Genomic DNA, 22,227 nt, shown 5'->3' with positions numbered 1-22,227 from the left:
TTTCTTTTTTCCTCTCTTTCTTCTCTATTACAGAAGTAGTTGTGCTCCATAGAGGGGAAGGGGGAAGGAAGCTAAATTTTAATTTAAGGAAAACATGGCTTTTCAAAAAATTAGTGTTTTTTCCTGTAATGAAAGTTGAACAGAAGCTTTAATTTAGCAGTCAGAATCCATTGACCTCTCTTGTCCTACCTTTGATGTCTGGTGGACTTGCCAGGAAGAAACTTTGGGTACAAGTGTTAGCAATACTGCTTGGGAAACGAGTTCTTGGGGCAAGGAATAGTGAGTGACTTTATTCAGAAAGCCAACAGACTGAGAAGGTGATGAACTAGGTTCCCAAAGAACCATTCCTCCAGTTAGAGGTCAGGCTTCTTTTTACCGAAAGGAGTGTGCCTGTGGTTGGTCTCTGGGAACTTTTCGGTATGGAAATCCTTTGTTCTTGCAGCTTTCCAGGTAGCCAGTCACAGTGTTCCTATAAACCTCCAGCCAGACAGATGTTATTTTTTATCCCTATGTGAATAGGAAAGTGTTTTTACCTTTAGAGATCAGAGTCTTGAGATTAGGCTATCCTGTATGTTTTAGGCTATTGGCAACATTGTAAACTTCTGGCAAAAACAATAGAATACAAAAAGTTAAAGAAGAAGAAATAGATCCAATAGGATGTCAGATTTGTTCTTCTCTATTACACAGGGAAACTTTGCACTAATATGAGACAGTGCTAGAAATATATACACATATATATTGTATTTATTATATATATAATTTATTTGGCTGTGCCATGCAGCTTGTGGGATCTTAGTTCCCCAATCAAGGATTGAACCTGGGCCCTCAGTAGTTAAACCACTCAGGCCTAACTAACTAGTGGACTGCCAAGGAATTCCTGCTAGCATAAATATAATAGTGTCTCTTTTGTCATAGGTGTTCCTTTAGGGAATATTCTCCACTGAAATAAAATACCTTGGGGAAAAATCATATTCTATCAGCAGTCTTTCAAAGCATTGCAAGTTATCTTCCTCTGAGACAGGTTTTTTCTGTACTGGTTTTTTTTTTATTCGTTTCTAAGAATTTCTTACCTAGAATAAGCTGCCTTACTCTGGAATTTTTTTTTTCCCCAAACCTCCATCAAAATATTTCTCTTGAATGGCTGACAGTGAGAAGGCATATTCACTTTTGCACCTATCTCCGTTCTTGCCTTCCTAGTAACTTTTGGTACGCTGGAGATATAAATTAGCATGTCACCGTTGTGTCACATCACGGTAAGAATTAATATCATTAATGTTTATTTAGATATTTTATTATAGGAGAGGAAAACAGTATCTACCTATTTGACATGGATAAAATACAATCTCTGAAAACAGTCAGAGTTTTTTAACCTTGGGTCCAAGAACAGGCTTCAAGGGGTCTGTGAGCCACCTGAAATAACTCTCAAAACTTAGTGGTAGTATATGTGCATTTTTTTTTTAATGTGTATTTTTCTGAGGAGACATTTTTTGTCAGATTCTTCAAAGGGTCCATGACCCAGAATAGGATAAGACTCACAGAATTAATTTGAGCTTGGTTATAAATTGCTAATCCTTATAAGCAGCTATAGTTTTATAAACATTCCTATATATATGCTTTATTTTTTTGGTAATATTTTATTTATGACAAAAATAATTTAATAAATTATTTTATAAGAAAAGGCACAGTGATTCATTTTTAAAAAACAAATCTTCCTCAAATATCTTACCTTTTATTTTGAATGCCTTTACACAGTTCTGTCGTTACTTTGTTTGTTTTTAAAATTTGTTTACCACCTGTGCATTTTACAGAAAGATGATTAATTCTTAGTGGTTGAATTTTTCCTGGCAGTTCAAAGAGTTGTTCATAAACTCAGAATCAGGATAAAGGAAAGCTGCATTTTATGAGGCTCCCCTACCCAGTGAGAGGAATGCATTCACAGATAGGTTGATTATATACGCATGCTCCTGAGGAAGTAGAAAAAAGTAAGAAACTGGGTACAAGTAGAAAGATTACCCTTGAACAGCAGATAGAAACATTGTACTACTGAGATAAGAAGGGGAAATAACTGATTACCAACTGACATCTGGTAACTTCTGTTTACCTGTGGCCCAGTTGAGACTGCTGAGCTAGGAATAGGAAGAGGACTGGAGGCCAGTGGTGAAGGTTAGTGTCGCTCTCGGAATGTGGTTCTGGGACTAATTGGGGAAGAATGTCAGGCCAGCATTGAGGCTGCACCTGATGTTGGAAGGATACTGCTTTTATAGTTTCCAATCTGCATAGTTATGATTTTCTTTAGCGCCTGGGTATAAGAGCAGAGAAGGTGGTCAGGTTGATCAGGCCTGGGGTTTATAGGGTCAGTGCAGTAGATGCATAAGATAACAAAGGAAGTAGCTAGAGATGATACATGAATTCAGTGCTTGAAAAGAAAGAATGCCAGGAGTCTGACTAATGTTTAAAAAAAAAGAAAGAAAATGCAGGAGTCTGGAGTTTTCACTTTGTTTTTTAATAATTTAATTTTGTTCTTTTTTTTCTTTTCGTTTTGTCCATGATGCATTACCTGTGGGATCTCAGTTCCCCAAGTAGGGACTGAACCCAGGCCTTGGCAGTGAAAGCCTAGAATCCTAATCACTTGGCCACAAGGGAACTCCTGAGTCTGGAGTTCTTGATATGGTTGAACTGGGTAATGGTAGTGAGGTAATGACAGTAAAGATTGAAGTTAGAAAGAATAGGAATTTAGAACCAGACAATGGGATATTGGTAGTTGGAGATAGGCAGACTCACCTGAGATGAATACAGTGTTTTGATGTGCAGGGAGACTCACCTGAGATGAATACAGTGTTTTGATATGCAGTAAAATCTAAGACTAGGGTGACAGTTGCTAAATTGACCAGACAATAATGTCGTTATAGATTTTTGAGACACAAAGATACATGCATTCCATAAATCTGTTAAGTCACTGTTTTTCCTATGTAGAACACAAAGATAGTGTATTCTTTTTTAAAATTTTATTAGTATTTTTAAATTAATTTTTATTGGAGTATCATTGCTTTTCAAACGTAGTGTTTTCTGAACAGTAATCTGCCTCTGGCTTATGAGAGAAAACCTTAATTAAAAGTAAACATATCAGCCTAAACTCATTTTGAAATTTCATAACTTCTGAAATGATAAAATTAATAAATTTTTACCTTTTGTTCAAAAGGGGACTAGAGAGTAAACTGGAGAGCTCCTAGCTTAGGTTTATAATTTTAAAATACTGTTAAAATGGTTTTGTTCTTTATTCTAGTTGAATTGATAGGTTGATTTTAATCTGATATCCATTTAAACCTGCACATTAAAATGTCCATATATGCTGTGGTGAATAGTTTTGAAATATGGTAGCTCATCAATGACCTTGAACCTAGCATTAGTTCCTATTAGTTCATTGGCTAATGTTTGAGCCCATAGGTCCCAGGTGTTCTTGGAAGGACTGATGTTGAAGCTGAAACTCCAATACTTTGGCCACCTGATGCGAAGAGCTGACTCATTAGAAAAGACCCTGATGCTGGGAAAGATGGAGGGCAGGAGGAGAAGGGGACGACAGAGGATGAGATGGTTGGATGGCATCACCGACTCAATGGACATGGGTTTGGGTAAACTCTGGGAGTTGGTGATGGACAGGGAGGCCTGGCGACCTGCTGTTATGGGGTCGCAAAGAGTGGGACACGACTGAGCAAATGAACTGAACTGAGCCCATAGGTGATCAGAATTATACTAAGTACTGTGTGAAATGCAATAAAAATGAGCCCTTTCACCAAAACATTTGATGAAAAATACAAATCTCAAATATATACAGGTAATTTTTTAAGAAAAGGAAGGAAATTTACATGAAAACTTTTTTTGGTTTTGTCTAACTTATAGTTAATTTACTAAGTATTTTGTAGAATTTATTTCTTCATTTTTCCAGAATTTTAAATGCAACCTTTTTGACCTAGGGTTTGGTAAACATAATAGGGAAGAGTTATGTAACAGTTTAGATGAATTCATTTCTAAGATCTGTAGTGTTCCGTCCGCCATAGAGGTTTCTACTTTGTGCCCTTGAGAACTGGCCTTGTAGCAACTCCTGTTTCTGTAGGTTATTGGCAAATATACCCAGTGATTATTTGCTGCTCTAAAATAGGGTCTTAAAGCAATGAGAGTCCTTTGAGATAGTGGATAAAAGCAGTTTCCAAAAGAAAAAAAAAACACATTTATTACATGATATAATGCATTTTAAAGTGACTGTCTTTCTCAATGTTAAGTACACAGAGCACTTAATAAATTGGCTGTTTTTAATTTGCTAAACTTTGTGATAACCTTGTATTTATTTGGATTATTTGTAAAGAGGTGAACAGTATTAATATATGGATTCACTGTGTAGCATTCTTAGGAGTTATTAAAAAATGTTGTGTCTTTGATTCAGTGCTTTAACGTTTTTCTTGAATAGAAAAAATATTGTGTGTTAGAAATACAGAAAGTAACACAGAAAACAAATACAGCAAAATACAGAAAAGTATAAAAAAAAAATTGTACTCCCATCAGCCAACAGCAAGAACTGTGAACATTTCTATATATGTACTTTCAGTGTCCCTGGAGTGTGTGTAGGCATAATTGAAATCATATTTATGATTTTAAGTTACATTTATTATAGATTCACAATGTGCACATTTTGTGGTGGTGTAACATCTAAGGTATAAGCTAATTTATTTAATCATTCCCCTGAAAGTGAAAGTCGTTCAGTCGTGTCTGACTCTTTGTGACTTACAGTCTATGGAATTCTTTAGGCCATAATACTGGAGTGGGTAGCCTTTCCATTCTCCAGGGGATCTTCCCAACCCAGGAATCAAACCCAGGTCTCCCACATTGCAGTTAGATTCTTTACCAGCTGAGCCACAAGGGAACCCCAAGAATACTGGGGTGGGTAGCCTATACCTTCTCCAGAGGATCTTCCCGACCCAGGAATCAAACCTGGGTCTCCTGCATTGCAGGTGGATTCTTTGCCAACTGAGCTATCAGGAACATGTTATGAAATTGTTTTCTGATAAATTGTACCAGTTTATATTTGAACTGAACAGCATGTGACGATGCCTATATTTCAGTAGAAAATTGTTGTTGTTTATTCACTAATCATGTCTGACTCTTCTGCAACCCCATGGACTGTAGCCGTCCAGGAGCCTCAGGCTCTCAGAGAAGCCTGGCAGGCTACAGTCCATGGGGTTTCAAACGTGTCAGACCTGACTTCGCAACTAAACAACAACAACAGAGGGCAGTGTGAGTTGAAAGGGCAACTTCAGTAGGCCTCCAGCTACTTCTTAGACTTTTCCCATCCACCCAACCTATCACACTCATTTTTCTCTAACAACTCCTAGTCTTTGTACTGTAGTGCCTGTCCTGTCCCGCCTCTCTTTATTGTCCATCTGTCTAATTTTTCCTTCTTAATCTTTGTTTCAATCTTTTCTCCTCTGTCTTTTCCTGTATGGGAGGGCTACCCAGCCAGAACAACAGAGCAGAGCAGTCTATTTTCTGCTGGCAGGGTCACTCAAGAGAGAAAGGTGGCTGAGACAGTTAAGCTTAGGTATTACCAAATTTACCAAACTGATAAATCAGTTTACCTCCCCAGAGATGAATCCAAAGGAAGACATCAGGGGTGAGGGAAGTTTCTTCATAACTCTCAGTATTTATAGTAACCTTGCCACATTCTTAGTGATTAAAAAACATATATTAGCATATGTTCAATGCCTTAAAAAATTTTTTTTCTGAGAACATGAATAATACAACTTACAGCTCAGTAAATAATAACCCACTTAAAAATTGGGTAGAGGATGTGAATAGACATTTCTCCAAAGACACAAATGACCAATAAATACATGGAAAGATGCTCAAGATCATTAGCCGTCAGGGAAATGCAAATCAAAACTATGTATACTACTTCATATCTGTAGATAAAGAAATTGTAGCCTTGTATGTTGCTGGTAAGAGTGTAAAATGGTACGCCCTCTGTGGAAAAAATAGGATGCCTTCTCAGTAACTTAAACATCAAATTAGCATATGACTCATAATTCCATTCCTAGGTACACATTGAAAAGAACTGAAAACAGATGTTAAAAAACAACCCGAAAGCTTATATAGGAATGTTTGTAGCAACATTATCCATAATAGCCAGATAGTAGACACAACCCAAATATCCATCAACTGATGAATAGATAAAGTGGTAAACCGATATAATGGAATGTTATTTGGCAATAAAAGAAATGCAGTATTGATAATATGCTACAACATGGATATGCCTTGAAAATATTATGCTAAGTGAAAGATGATAGTTATGAAAACCACATATTATATGACTCTCTTGATATGAAATATTCAGAATGGATTGATCATAGAGAAAGAAAGTAGACCAGTGGTTGCCTAGAGCTGGCTGGGTGAGCTGAGAGAATGGGAAGTGACTACTAATGGGTACGTGGGTATTGGGGAGCAAGGAGGTTCTTTTTGGAATGATGAAAGTGTTCCAAAATTTATTGTGACATATGTGCACAACTTTGTGACTATACTGAAAACGGTTGACTTACACATTTTAAATGTGTAAATTCTGTGGTATGTGAGTGATATCTCAATAAAGCTATCATTTAAAAGCTCAGTTGGAAAAAAAATGCATATTTATCATAGAGAATGTATAAAACATAGAGAAGTACAAAAAGAAAAAAACCGTTAGCATTTAAAAATTTTCCTGTTTTCATTTTTATGATAAGATAAAAGCAAATGCTGCTGCTGCTGCTGCTGCTGCTGCTAAGTCGATTCAGTTGTGTCCAACTCTTTGCGACCCCATAGATGGGAGCCCACCGAGCTCCTCTGTCCCTGGGATTCTCCAGGCAAGAATACTGGAGTGGGTTGCCATTTCCTTCTCCCAAAAGAAAATAGCATAAGCTTATTCAAGATCATCATGAACACTGCCATAAAACAACTTTCTGCTATGGGATTTCAGTGCTCAAATTTCTTTTTATAATCACCTGGTAAAATTAATAAGTTACGTCTTTGGAGCAACATTATAGCATGTTGTAAAAACAAAGGTTTCTCAGTAGAGAAAACTGGTGGGAAAGCTGAGTCTTAAGGTGCTCATGGTAAATAGATATGCTGAACTCGAAGGAACCTGTGTTATCACAGTGAATACCAAATTCAGGTTATGAATAAACATTTAATTTTTGCAGAGCAGCATCATACATCATATTAAATTAATGTTAATGTTAATATTATTGGTGTTTTTATTGCTTGTATTAATTTTAAATTTTGTTTTGGTTTAATAATTGTATTGGAGTTATAAACACATAATTCTGTTTTTACATCTTTTAATTTTAAGTAAAAATAATTTGTCAGTTCATAAGGACTATCATAATTATTTCTTTTAATAGCCATTCAAGAGGAATAATGGCATAAATAGTTAGAATTAAAAGGGCCCATGATTTTATTGCTGAAGAAATTAAGGCTCAGAGGGGTTTCTTGTTCAGGCTTTTCAAACAAGTTTAGGGCTTGGTTAGAATTCAGATTTCAGTATTTGTAGCCTAATTTTTTTTCTCATATGCTTTTATCACTTTTTTCTTTTGACTTATTCTCAATTATTATTGCCTTCTCTTGTGATTTCTTTCTTTCATACATGCTTTGTCACCTCAAATAGAACACTTTTGGACACAATTACACCTCAGTTCTTTTTGTCCTATGCTCCTCTTCACCCCGCCCCACCCTGCTCCACCCGCAGTGTACACTGCACTGAGCCTGGTGTTAGATACTTAGTTGGCTCTCGGTAGATGTTAATAAAGGGTTTTAACTTTGCCTTCTGGGAGCCATGGAAACTTGGCCTTCAAAATTCAAGCTTGGGCCAGAGTGCAAACCTTTGGAAGTCTTGTTCTAATATGGAGCAAATAAAGTAACACTTTTTCCATAAAATATTGATTTTGGGTTTTGTTTTTTTTCTCTGGTCACACTGAACCAGCCCTCTCAGCAATGAGAGCAAGGAGTCCTAACCACTGGCCACCAGAGAATTCTCTTAATTCAGTTCTTAGCTTTGTAGAAGGTATCCTACCCTCTGTTGTTGATGGATCATTGCAAAGTTGTAGGTTTTTTAAAATATTGCTAAGTTGGACATCTTCCTTTTAGTAACTAAAAGAACATGTACTAAAATGATTCAGGTGCAAATGTTTTTGTGGTTAAAACATCTTCACAATTGGCAATTCTTATGAAATAAAAATGTAAACAGTAATCCTGTGGCACTATTATTATGACTTTGTTGTCCCCCCCTGCCCCCACCCCATAGCCTCTTCCCTCTCCTGCTTTTACCTCCTTATTCTAATTCTCTTTCTAGACCTTCTGACCATTCTTCTGGGTCTGACTTTGAACTAACTTTGGGCCAAGGAAACTCAGTAGTAGTCAGGGTGATATCCTGTAATTCATCCAATATTTTATACCCATCATTCAAATTCTCAAACTATATTGCTACTTTCACTTGGACCTCTGAGATTACTCTATGATTTTAGCCTTTTACTTTTAAATTTTCAGGAGATCCCTATTAGTAAAATAATATATTTTCTTAATTTCAGCAAGAGTGGTCATAATTTTTATTGGAACCAGTTTTATTCCATTTATTTCTTAGGTTTCATTTTGTCTTTTAAATGAGCATGGAAATGTCTTTTATGTTTTTCTTTAGTGGAGAAATCCAGTCAAGAATGTGAGAAGATGAAACTTTCAAGTAAAATTGTTGTTGAAAAAAAAGGAAATTCTAGATTAAAATAAATTTGACCTTGGTCTGGTTCCATTTGTCTTATCTCTATATTTGAAAGGAACTTAAAACAATTCTTCTGTATGTTCTTTGAATAGTTAAACCTTATCCTTTAATTTACGTAGCATAAAATGAAGGATTTGTAATTACAGACTCAAAATTTTCTGGATCAGAAAATAGAGCGGGCCCATTTAATTGAATCTTTGCTTTTTGTTCTAATTCATGCTTCTTTTTTTTTTTTTTTTTTCAGATTTGCTGAATTGCCCTTATATTTAATCTTTCAATGACAAAAGTGCTCTTTTAGAGTTTCCCTTCTATTTCTGTTTCCTACCAGATAATATTTGTGGGGTCTTTTTTGTTAAATAAAGTTTAAATATTGAGTGATGTAACCATTTTTTCTAAGTTTATTTCCTTAGGTAAGAGGTAGTAAAAAAGAGATGTTGGTGTTCTAGTTCAATTGAACAATCATTATTTAGCACCTGTTAATGTGCCTTGGGCTTTGCTATGTTAAGTGTTGCAAAAGAAGTAATACATTCTCTTACTTCAGGCACTTGGATTCTACCTTGGGAAATAATATACTTGCATTGGAATAGCTTGTGAAAAAGCCCTAAAGCAATAAGTAAGCAAATTTGAGGCAGCGCCCACTAGATGGGGGTCCCCAACCCTATTAGGAATCAGGCCATACAGCAGGAGGTGAGTGGGTGAGTAAAAAGCTTCATCTGTATTTACAGCCACATCCCATCGCCCACGTTACTGTCTGAGCTCCACCTCCTGTAATTAGATTCTCATAGGAATGAGAACCCTACTGTGAATATGCATGTGAGGGGTCTAGGTTGTGAACTCCTTATGAGAATCTAATGCCTGATGATCTGAAGTGGAGCTGAGGCGGTGATGCTAGTGCTGGGAAGTGACTGCAGATACAGATTCATTAGCAAAGAGGTTAACGGCAGAGACCATAATATTCAATTGTTTGCAGGCCCATCAAAATTCTGTCAATGAGTTAGTGGCAAGTGACAATTAAGCCACATCTGGTAGCAGGCTCTAAGTCAGAATCCAACGCTTATTTCAGTCCATGTATGGTCCACCCTTTATTTTATATACCACTTCCATCCATTTCTTTTTCCCACACTGCACACATGTCTCACACAGTTTTGGGAAGCCTGCGATATAACCTTCACCAAAATGAGTGAAAAACAAATGTTGCTGGAGAGCTTCTTTGAAAAGGCGGAAAGACCCAATGATGAGATAGCAGAAGACTCTAAGACTGCCAACAAAAAGAAAGCTGCATTTTAAAGAAAATACCAAGAGTCCTATTTAAATTATGGGTTCATTGCAACAAGTGATTCACATTCTCCAAGCCTGCTTTTTATAATACGTGGCGACTGACTATCAATGAAGTCATGAAACCTTCACAACTGCTTTGCCACATGGAGACGAAGCACCCTGCATTACAGGACAAGCCTTTGGAGATTTTCCAAAGGAAAAAGTGCGAACATGAAGAACAGAAGCAATTATTGAAGGCCACCACTTCATCAAATGTGTCTGCACTAAGAGCATCGTTCTTAGTGGCTAACTGCGTTACTGAAGCTAAGAAACCCTTTCCTGTTGGTGAAGAGTTGATCCTGCTTGCTGCTTAGGACATTTGTCATGAACTTTTAGAAGAAACTGCAGCTCACAAGACGGCACGTGTTCCTCCTTTGGCTGGCACCATAACTAGACAAACTGATGAAATAGCAGAGGATGTTGAGTCATAATTATCAGAGGATTAATGAGTCACTGTGGTACACAATCCAGGTTGACAACAAGGCAACAATGCTTGTTTTTATGCATATATTTTTCAGGAGGATGTACGTGAGGATATGTTACATAAACCTTTGTTGCCAGCCAACACCACAGTTGCAGAACTATTCAAGTCTTTGAATGATTACATATCAGGAAATTGTTGATACATGGAATTGGTCATTCCATGTCAGTATATACAGACAGAGCTACTGCCATGACTAAAACTTTCTGGTTATACTACTCAGGTAACCAAGAGGTTGCTTCTGAATGTGATCCTATGCACTGTGTCATCCATGCAGAAATGCTGGTTAGCTGAAAAATGTACATAACAACGTTTTGCAGGGTGTGAATAAAATGATTACATTTAAGTACATGCCCTTAATTCACGTCTGTTAGCACAGCTCAGTGAGATGGACACAAGAGCACACACGTCTTCTCTTACACACAAAAGTGAGGTGTCTTTATAAAGGAAGATCACTGGCCAGAGGTTTTGAGTTACAAGAGCTACTCCAGAGATTTCTTTTAGAACAGTCACCACTGGCAGTATATTTCAGTGACACAGAATGGGTGGCAAAACTTGATTACTTGTGTGACATAGTCAGCCTGCTCAAAGAACTCACTCTGTCACTCCAGGGGAGAACGACAGCTGTGTTCAAGTCAGCAGATACAGTGGCTGCATTCAAAGCCAGACTGGAATTATGGGAGCGATGAGTGAACAATTGGAATTTTTGATGTTTTGAACATTTAAAGAGATTTTGAAAGAGACTGAGCCAGGGCCTTCTTTCTCCCAACTGGATGTATTATCACCTGTCTTAGCTTTCAAAAGAGTTTGAGCATTACTCCCCTACCACGAAAGACCCCTGGGCTGGAAAGGAATGGATGCCAGGTGAATCAGTTTTGTCCATTGTAGAAGAGGATCAGCTGCTTGAGATCGCAAATGTGGTGGCCTTAAAAGTAGGTTTAAGTTACCTTCAAATCTTCACATGTTCTAGATCAAAGTCAAGGCAGAATATCCTGAGATTTCCGCAAAAGCCCTGAAAAGCCTGCTTATATTTCTACCATCCTGTTTGTGTGAAGCAGAGTTTTCTGCAGGGACAGCAACCAAAACAAAATCACAGAGTAGACTGGACATAAGCAACACAGTTCAGGTGTCACTGTCTCCCATCAGCCCCAGGTGGGACCGTCTAGTTGCAGGAAAACAAGCTCAGGGCTCCCACTGATTCGTATTGTGGTGAGTTGTATGATCATTTCATGATGTATCACAATGTAATAATAGAAATTCAGTGCACAGTAAATGTACTTGATTCATCCTGAAACCAACCCCCTCACCCCCACCCGTAGAAAAATTATCTTCCATGAAACCACTCCCTGATGCCTAAAAGGCTACACTAGATCTTTTAATAAATACAGTGTTTACTTCGTTTTAAAAAAAAAAGGCCTTTGTAAATGTTTTAGCATAGATCCAGTGTAAGCTGTCTCCATCTATGACTGGATTTCTCTAAGGACAAAGAATAAATTTGTATTATATGTATTTTAAGTTATGTTAGAGTTTCTTTTCCTCCTCCTCCTAATTTGTCCCAGCTTTTCCTCTTCAACAGCTTAGCTCAGATTCTACCTTGTGTGTCGTCACCAGAGGCAGCACAGACTCTGGACAGCTGTTTGACCTGATAAGTACTTATCAGTGCTTTGGCTTGCTCACGCATAAAATAGAGGTGCTAATAATAACTACCTAAGAAGATTGTTGTGAAGCTAAATGAATCAGTATATACAGGGCACAGAGTAAGTACCGTATGAATATTTGCTTTTATTCTCACACTCTGTTGTTATGGTTATTCCTCACAATAAGTGTAATCATTTTGTGAAGGCATGTATTTGAACCTAAATACTTTTTGGAATTTTATGTTTTTTTAAATTATGCTTCATAACATCTGTTTTAACATACAAATAGTTCCCACCTCAATTTTTGGAGTCAGTTGATGGGAAGGATTGGGGGCAGGAGGAGAAGGGGACGACAGAGGATGAGATGGTTGGATGGCATCACCGACTCGATAGACATGAGTTTGAGTGAACTCCGGGAGGTGGTGATGGACAGGGAGGCCTGGCATGCTGCAGTTCATGGGGTCGCAAAGAGTCAGACATGACTGAGCGACTGAACTGAACTGATGTTATCAGGAAATGTCCACTTATCATCCTATGAATTTACAGATCCCTGGTTAACTTTTTTCCCCTTGTTTTCTCTTTTTCTGTTAAGTATTTATTCATTATGTCTGACTATGTACGTTATACACCTGTGCTCTCCACTAGCCTATAAGTTCTTCTCAAGGAAGTATTCTGTCTCTATAATGAGGACAAATGTAACAATTATTCATCACAATATCATGCATCTTGCTATCATTAGAATTTCATAATTAGTCCATCAAACATTTTAATGTTGTGATTCAAGTATAAATCATAGCTGGAAGTGCCATCCAACATTATTTCTACTCAGTAGTTTGGATGATATCCTGTAATCTACCCACTGTTTCATACTTGGGCTTCCCTGGTAGCTCAGTTGGTAAAGAATCTGCCTGCAATGTGGGAGACCTGGATTTGATCCCTGGGTTGGGAAGATCCGCTGGAGGAGGGCATGGCAACCCACTCCAATATTCTTGCCTGGAGAATCCCCATGGACAGAGGAGCCTGGCGGGCTGCAATCCATGGGGTCACAAAGAGTCGCACACAACTGAGCGACTAAGCACATTAAAAATCTGCTAAATACTTAATTGTTCTCAGGATTCCCAATACCAAGCTTACACACTGAAGGAGAATGTTCATTCAACAGACAATTCTTGAGTGGTTTCTTTGCATCTAGCACTAGCCTAGGCACTAGAAAGATGTTTAAAAAGTGGCAGTATATGGTAATTAACAGGGCATATTCCAGATTCACACAGATCTCGGTTCAAATCTCAGTCCTGCTTATTTCTTGCTATATAAACTTTGCGCAAGTTCTCATTTCCCTTTATGTTTCCATGAGAATGAAATGAAAAATAGAAGGATTTCCATGAGAATGAAATAAGGTAAGATACATAAAGTGTTAGTGTAATACCTGGCATTCATTAAATGTTGATAAATAATCACGTATAATCAGCAGCTATTTTAGGACAACAGAAGAGGGACAGTTATCCAGTAGACTTGGGTTTTAACTGCCACACTGGGACAGAAAAGGGGGCCTTAAGTCCAAGCCAAGGAACCTGAACAGGGCATTGGAGCCGAGAGCTGCACGTGCAGCCAGGACCCTGAAGACCTCAGTTCTCCAGTGATAGATTTAGGGGAAGGGGGTCTCTGCCTAGTAGCAAAGAGATGAGTTTTTCTTTCTCTCCCTTCATAACTCTGTTGGAAAGTGGCTGCTGCTTTTTGTGTTGGTAATCATGAGTCTATTAACTCTGAAGTTTGAGGTTCATATTAATGCTTTCCTCAGTTAAGAATTAATACAATAATTGGCCTTGACTGGTAATATAACCAGGGATACCAGGCAAAAGCTAAAGCAGTCTGGAAGAGGTGGTCCTTAAATCTGCCTATGCAAGATCCCTACAGAGCAGCTTGTCCAAAATTACAGAATAATTCACCACGATCAAGAGTCGACAGAAACAACAAACAATAGATTCAGGTTCCTAAGAATGAGTAGTTTCTTTATAATTATATACTTAAAATATTTTAATAAAATTAATAAAATGGGATAAAAAGGAAAAAGGTGCTATCAAAAAGTTAAAGATATTTAAGTAGTACTGTATGACTTCTAAAAATAAAAATCACAAAAATAAACTAAGCAACAAATTTTATACAGTTGAAGAAAGCAGTAGTTCACTGGATGATATGTGAAGTTTGATTTGGAATTCAAGCCCCCAATCTCAATACAAAAATATAAAGAGAAATTATAAAAGAGTCAGTGATGTAGGTCATACAGTAAAGAAATCTAATGTACATCAAACAGTAATTTTTTTCTTTTTTTCTTTTTTAATTGAAGGATAATTGCTTTACAAAATTTTGCTTTTGCCAAATCTCAACGTGAGTCAGTCGTAGGTATACATATATCCCCTTCCTCTTGAACCTCCCTCCCATCTCCCTCCCCATCCCACCCCTCTAGGTTGTTGCAAGAGTACCTTCTATGCATAAATAAAATCCATGTTTGTTGTACTCTCTTAGAATCATTACCTTCACATTTTACAATAATCGCGCATTTGTTTTTCTTGATTTTCTTTTTATATTCTTTTAGTTGTGTTATATAGGGCTTCTCTGGTAGCTCAGGTGGTAAAGAATCTGCCTGCAATGCAGGAGACCCCGGCTCAGTTCCTAGCTCAGGAAGATCCGCTGGAGAAGGGATGGGCTACCTACTCCAGTATTCTTGGGTTTCCCTGGTTACTCAGACAGTAGAGCATCCGGCTGCAATGCAAGAGACCAGGGTTCAATCCCTGAGTTGGGAAGATCCCCTGGAGAAGGGAATAGTACCCAACTCCAGTATTCTGGCCTGGAGAATTCCATGGACTGTATAGTCCACGGGGTTGCAAAGAGTCAGACATGATGGAGCCACTTTCACTTTCATTTGGGCTTCCCTGCTAGCTCAGTGGGTGAGAATCCACCTACAGTGCAGGAGACCCCAGTTCAATTCCTAGGTCAGGAAGATCTGCTGGAGAAGGGATAGGCTACCCACTCCAGTATTCTTGGGCTTCCCTTGTGGCTCAGCTGGTAAAGAATCTGTTATATAATTTGTTGTGTTTTTATTATTTTTTAATGTATTTTTCAATTGAAGCATAGTTGATTTACAGTGTGTTAATTTTTTCTGTATAGCAGAGTGGCTTAGTTATACACATATATACATTCTTTTTTTGTATTCTTTTCTGCTATGGTTTATCCCAGGATATTAAATATAGTTCCCTGTGCTATACAGTAAGACCTTGTTGTGTATCCATTTTATATGTAATTTTTTGCATCTGTGTCTTTTGCTATATTTTTATCTACCTTCTTAAGACCTGTTTTCTATGACTTTTCAGTTTATTAAGAGTAAATTCCTTATTGTGAGATAGAGCTTTTTATTCTTATTAAGTAAAACATTCTAGCTTACCTTTGTACATATTATCATATAGAAATTATTTAGAAAGGTTACTATGTAGGCATCTTCAGTTCAGTTCAGTCATTCTGCCGTGTCCGACTCTTTCTGACCCCATGGACTGCAGCACGCCAGGCCTCCTGTCCATCACCAGCTCCCGGAGTTTACTCAAACTCATGTCCATTGAATCAGTGATGCCATCCAACCATCTCATCCTCTGTCGTCCCCCTCTCCTGCCTTCAGTCTTGCCCAGCATCAGGGTCTTCTCAGATGAGTCATTTCTTCTCATCAGGTGGCCAAAGTATTGGAGTTACAGCTTCAGCATCAGTCCTTCCAATGAATATTCAGGACTGATTTCCTTTAGGATGGACTGGTGGATCTCCTTGCTGTCCAGGGAACTCTCAAGAGTCTCCTCCAGCACCACAGTTCAAAAGCATCAATTCTTCAACACTCAACTTTATTTATAGTCCAACTCTCACATCCATACATGACTACTGGAAAAACTATAGCTTTGACTAGGTGAACCTTTGTTGGCAAAGTAATGTCTCTGCTTTTTAATATGCTGTCTAGGTTGGTCATAACTTTCCTTCCAAGGAGCAAGCATCTTTTAATTTCATAGCTGCAGTTACCATCTGCAGTGATTTTGGAGCCCAAAAAAATAAAGTCTGCCACTGTTTCCCCATCTATTTGCCATGAAGTGATGGGACCAGATGCCGTGATCTTAGTTGTCTGAATGTTGAGTTTTAAGCCAGCTTTTTCACTCTCCTCTTTCACTTCATCAAGAGGCTCTTTAGTTCTTCACTTTCTGCCATAAGGGTGGTGTCATCTGCATATCTGAGGTTATTGATATTTCTCCCGGCAATCTTGATTCCAGCTTGTGCTTCATCCAGCCCAGTGTTTCTCATGATGTACTCTGCATATAAGTTAAATACGCAGGGTGACAGTATACAGCCTTGACATACTCCTTTCCCTATGTGGAACCAGGCATCTTACTTATTACAATTACTATTCAACATTTCTTAAGTACCAGGAGTATTTTGAATATGGGAAAGTACCCAAAAAGGGGGACAACATGATCCTGAAAATAGGATATAACCAAGTACTTACAAATTAATTTTAAAAGCTTTTAGTATCTATTTCTTTCACTAGGTATTTACCTTGTTAAATTATAGTAATAATAATGTCTGTACTCAGGAAATGCTAACCGAATAACTAGTATTAGCAAGAATCATGAATGGAGTGGTTCACTGTGAGCCGTGACTTTGGCCATGGTGGCACTGTCAGTACAGTGTAATGGAGAGCAATGTGGTCTAATAGAAATGAATGTGAGCCGTATATAGAATTCTCTTTTCTAGTAACCACATTAGAAAAGTGTTTGAAAAGATGAGACTAGTTTTTTTTAAATTTATTTTTAAAAGGTGAGATTAATTTTAATAGTTTTTTTAATTCGTTAGATCAAAATGTTATTTTAGCATGTAATAAACATTTAACATTATTAAAGGTCTATTATTTGACATTCTTGCCATTCCCAATAAGTCTTTGAAATATGGTGTTTATTTTACAAGTATAGCACATCTCAATTTGGACACAGTTTTTAATTGGCAGTGTTTGATCTATATTTAAATTTCCTAAAATTTAGGTGAAAAAGCAGATTCACATACCCAGTTTACTCCAAACATGCATAATTTTTTCAATAATTGAATCAACAACTTTCAGAATTTAAATTAACTAAAATTAAAGTAAAAATTGAGTCTTAGTCTCACTGTTCATATTTCAAGTACTCAGGAGCCATATGTAGTTAGTGGCTACCATTGGTTAACAGAGATACAGAATATAGCTAACAACTGAAACTGTCAGCTAAAGAACCCTGAATCAAGCATATTATTTTAGCTAAATTTTAATGTGAAGGGAATGATATAAATTAGCAAAAATTATTGATATTATAGGGATAACATTTTAAGTGAAGCTTATGTCTGAGTTTATGTTATGATGCATATGGTCTGCATCATTTTCAGAAAAGCTGTGGAGATAATTGCAAACTTATCTACTACTCAGTTTGTGGTCTTCGGGTTGAGATTCTGTTATTTCCTAGAAACTGCCTTATTGCTGTGACTGGTGCTCATTAGTGGGGTATGAAATCTGCCTAGTGGACCTTGAGTAGCATTTAAAGAAAATAAGAAATAGTATTGAACAGAATGGAGAATGTATCACAGTGCTTCATATGTGTGTAGTCTAACCTTTGCTTCAGTGTTTTAATTTTTTCGTGTATATTTTGTATGTACATGATCTCAATGAAAAAATGAATTGTTAATTTGGGGCTGCAAAATTTTTGAGAATTGTTTTTCTGGGGCATGCTTTTGATTCCTGATATACTAAATGTTTCCTACAGGTACATATGTCTAAACAAAACATTAATCACAGAAAACTGTAGGTTTAGTCATGAGGTATAAGTAGTATTAGAACACATCAAGTGAGTAAGGTGGCAAAACGTAAAGTGATATGTAGTTACCTTCATAGACCCAACGTAGGCTTGAAGTGAATTTCTTCCTCAATTCTGAGTTATTATGAGTAGGCATATTTGAATTTATGGTTAATAGAATATGTTATTGATTTGGTAATTTGTCTTCTAAATTTTGGTTTGACTATAAGTCATCAAATTTAAACTTGGGGTTGCATCTTAATTTTTAAGAAGAATCTTGGCTTCTTGCAAAGGTAAAAGTGTAGTGTTTAGGCCTCATTTACATGAATTACAGAAAAATGGCACTCAAAATCTTCTTAAAGCATTTTAATAAAAAAAATTGAATAATGTTATATATTTAACCATTCCTATAAATTAGTATTTTAATTTTAGTTACACTTGATATTTAGTCTAGCCAGGTAATCCATTGCTGCTGCTGCTGCTGCCGCCGCCAAGTCACTTCAGTCATGTCCGACTCTGTGCGACCCCATGGACTGCAGCCTACCAGGCTCCTCCACCCATGGGATTTTCCAAGCAACAGTACTGGAGTGGGGTGCCATTGCCTTCTCCCAGATAATCCATTAAGATGTATCAAAAAATGAAGTCAAATAAATTTAAATGTTTTTAAAGGAAGTCAGGGGCTTCCCTGGTGATTCAGATAGCCAAAAAAAATGAAGTCAAATCATACCCGGGAGTGAGATTGTTGTTTTTTTTTTGACAAAATGTAGATTTGTTAGTCTATTTATTTAAAGCTGCTTCCTCAGAATTTTTTTTTTTCAAGTTTTATGTAAGCCTCATGAATAGATTTCTCAAAATTCTTCAGCGTGGAGTCAACATGTCAAATAACTTTTATGCAGTGTACATATTTGGTATGCTTTTTTGCCACAAGAGGCTGAAAACTTGGGCAGCACTTACTATCATGCTTTAAAAAGGCAAAAACTGGCAAAAATTATGCCCAAGTCAGTGCTATGCAGTCACTGTACTGTGCCACTGTTTCTTTTGTGAGAATTGGTGCAGTTATAGAGACTCTTACATAATAGACATACAATTTAGATACAACAAATAACTTAGATTGCCATTTCAGCTGTACTTCTAACTTCCAACGTTGTTGTTAGTCGCTAAGTCGTGTCCAACTCTTTAGCGACCCCATGGACTGTAGCCCACCAGTCTCCTCTGTCTATGGGATTTCCCAGGCAAGAATACTGGAGTGGGTTACCATTTTCTTCTCCAGGGCATCTTCCCAGCCTGGGGATTGAACCTGCATCTCCTTCATTGGCAAGCGGTTCTTTACCACTAAACCACTAGGAAAGCCAGTGTAATATTAGGGCATATTTTAAAGTACTGTGTGTTAACTGAGGCTTCTTGCTATGATTTTCTCTTGGCTAAATGCTTTTATATAGTGCAATATAGGTGTACCTGAATATCAACTTTTTGAAATGCTGTCAGTGTAGCATTGAGGGAAAGGGAAGAGGAGAAAGAAGAGACAAAAGTAACACTTTAATTTATAACTGTTTCTAAAAGCAGTAGGACTGTACTAATTTGACATCCCATTAAGAATATTATCCTACTGCTTAAAGTGTTCCAAATGAAATTTGTTAGAAATGAAGATAGACACCAAATATTATATAACAGGTTCCTTTACCTCTCAGAATATGGGCAGAGGAGTATATAGGAATACGTGTGCCTTTCTGCTTTTCAGAGGAAAACTGTAGAAAATAAGTCCTGTACTCCTTCATGTATACGTATGTATGTATATACACTGCAGAAAACTGTATTTGGGAGAAACTCTGTGCATGAATGCTGCAGAGGTATACATTATATCTTACAGAATGTAGAAGTCAGGGAAGACAAATGGAGTGACTTCTGCGCCAAGCCACAAAGAATTGGTCAGTGTCTAATAATAATTACAGAACATTCATACTTGAAAGTATTAGTATTAGAAAATAGTTTACAAAGTGGGCTTTTGAGAATTCAACTAATTACATCATCACAAAATAATAGGAGGCAAAATGTCTTTAGGCCCAAAGAAATAAGACATACTTTACTGGTAATAGATATTCAACATAAATAGTATATTAGTATATACATCTTTTTTTTTTTTTTTTAAGTTCTCAGCAGAAGAAGGTGGGCTAGATAAGAAATTGTATATTGTGTGAATCCAGCAGTTCCCAGGGAAAGAGAGAACTTCCAGGAACTTGAGCTTCTTGGTTGTTAGAAGTGTATCCTCTGTTGTAGGGTGAGATTCTTCTCTGAGGTATACCACAGCTGGAGTGAAATATTAACTTGCTTTTGCCCATTGTCCATAGAGCATAATGAACAAGTGCAGCCTCAGGATCACAACCATTCCATGTTCTATTTCTAAACTTATTAGCTGACCTTTGACGAGATTATGAGACTTGGTTTCTTCATTAGTATGAAGTGAAGTTAAGTGAACTCGCTCAGTCGTGTCCGACTCTTTTCGACCCCATGGACTGTAGCCTATCAGGCTCTTCCGTCCATGGGATTTTCCAGGCAAGAGTGCTGGAGTGGATTGCCATTTCCTTCTCCAGGGGATCTTCCCAACCCAGGGGTCGAACCCAGGTCTCCTGCATTGCAGGCAGATGCTTTACTATCTGAGCCACCAGATCAGATCAGATCAGATCAGTTGCTCAGTCGTGTCTGACTCTTTGCAACCCCATGAATCGCAGCACGCCAGGCCTCCCTGTCCATCACCAACTCCCGGAGTTCACTCAGACTCACGTCCATCGAGTCAGTGATGCCATCCATCCTCTGTCATCCCCTTCTCCTCTTGCCCCCAATCACTCCCAGCATCAGAGTCTTTTCCAATAAGTCAACTCTTCGCATGAGGTGGCCAAAGTACTGGAGCTTCAGCTTCAGTATCATTCCTTCCAAAGAAATCCCAGGGAAGCCTATAATAGGACTAAAAATTAGCTATGTGCTAGAGAAATTGTGAGAATTGAATAGAGTGTTGGTCTGAACAGTTTAACTGGCACATGATGCTCGATAAAGTTGCAAAATGTGATTTGTAATTTTATACTCAACAAGGAGCCTTAATCACTAATTTCTAGATATCTTTATCATCTGAAATGGTTTATAGAAGAGATAGTTAAAAGTTCCAGGAGCTTGCTGAGATATCCCTATCATAAATTAATACTGCAGCATTCTCAAATGATGCTGCTTAGTGTTAGTCTGTTATTAGGAACCTAATAATTTTCAGGAGGTTTAGAAAAGCACTGTTTCTGAACCTTAAGCCACTCGAATAAACCTGTTACTATGCCCATCTGTGAAATTTTGGGGGCAGTATTTAATGGCTGACTTTCTTGAATATTTACTGTGGGCCAGGTACTCTGCTTACATGCTTTATCTGCCATGTCATCTAAGCCTCACAAATGACTCTTCGAGGTAGGTATTACAGTTCTTCACTTTTACAAAGAGAAAATTAAAGCTTGGAGATGCTAGGTAATTTGCCTAAGGTCACATACACAGTTTGTTAAATGGCAGAGCCAGAAATTGAACCTTGGTCTGCCTGTGTTCTTAGACGTTATTTATGCTGAACTGCATAGGATTCAAATCAGGAAGACCTGGTTTCAGATTCAATTCCACTTATTTCTAGGAATAAATATGATTTTAATCAAGATATTTTTGCCTTTCAGAGCCCCAGAGTCTTCATCTCAAACACAGTATGAATACCTCCATGTAGGCTTGTTTGGAGGATTAGAAATAAGATACATGAAGTGCCTGGCACAGCTTCTAACACATGACAGAGACTCAGCGAGAGGTGACTGGTATTATTTGGGGCTCTCTAGATCGCTTTCTGCCTTTCGCCTTGGCAAGAAATCTCTGTGTCTCTTTCAGATAAAAATAAAACCTTTATGCTTTCAACCGCATATACATGACAGAAAATAACTTGATTGTTTACATTAGAAAACAGCTGAGGCTGTTGACAGTTTTAAGAACTGACATTTCTCTTACAGAGCCACATAAATTTTTCACTATTTTTACTTTTATTGTGGTAAAAATATATGACCAAAAATAAGCCATTTTAACCATTTTTGAGTATGCAGTTCAGTGGCACTGTTGTGTAACTGTCACCACTATCTCTTTCCAGATCTTGTCCGTCAT

General features: G+C 37.5%; 1 protein-coding gene across 3 annotated transcripts in view; it reads left to right on the top strand.

Annotated features, from left to right (window-relative positions):
- CNST (consortin, connexin sorting protein) overlaps positions 1–22,227 on the top strand; it is a 98,919-nt gene that overhangs the window by 8,021 nt on the left and 68,671 nt on the right. The window contains exons 2-3 of one of the 3 annotated variants that reach the window (XM_010852896.1): positions 12,198–12,343; positions 21,759–21,883. The exons of 1 other annotated variant lie outside the window; for it this stretch is intronic. The gene's annotated coding sequence lies outside the window, so the exon portion shown is untranslated. The remainder of the gene's footprint in view (positions 1–12,197; positions 12,344–21,758; positions 21,884–22,227) is intronic. One more of the 3 variants, XM_010852897.1, reaches the window with a different exon arrangement.

Source organism: Bison bison, unplaced genomic scaffold, assembly GCF_000754665.1.
Source record: "Bison bison bison isolate TAMUID 2011002044 unplaced genomic scaffold, Bison_UMD1.0 scf7180017864317, whole genome shotgun sequence".
NCBI classification, from domain to species: Eukaryota; Metazoa; Chordata; class Mammalia; order Artiodactyla; family Bovidae; genus Bison; species Bison bison.
The sequence above is the reverse complement of the archived record's forward strand: the minus strand, read 5'-3'. Positions and strand labels throughout refer to the sequence as shown.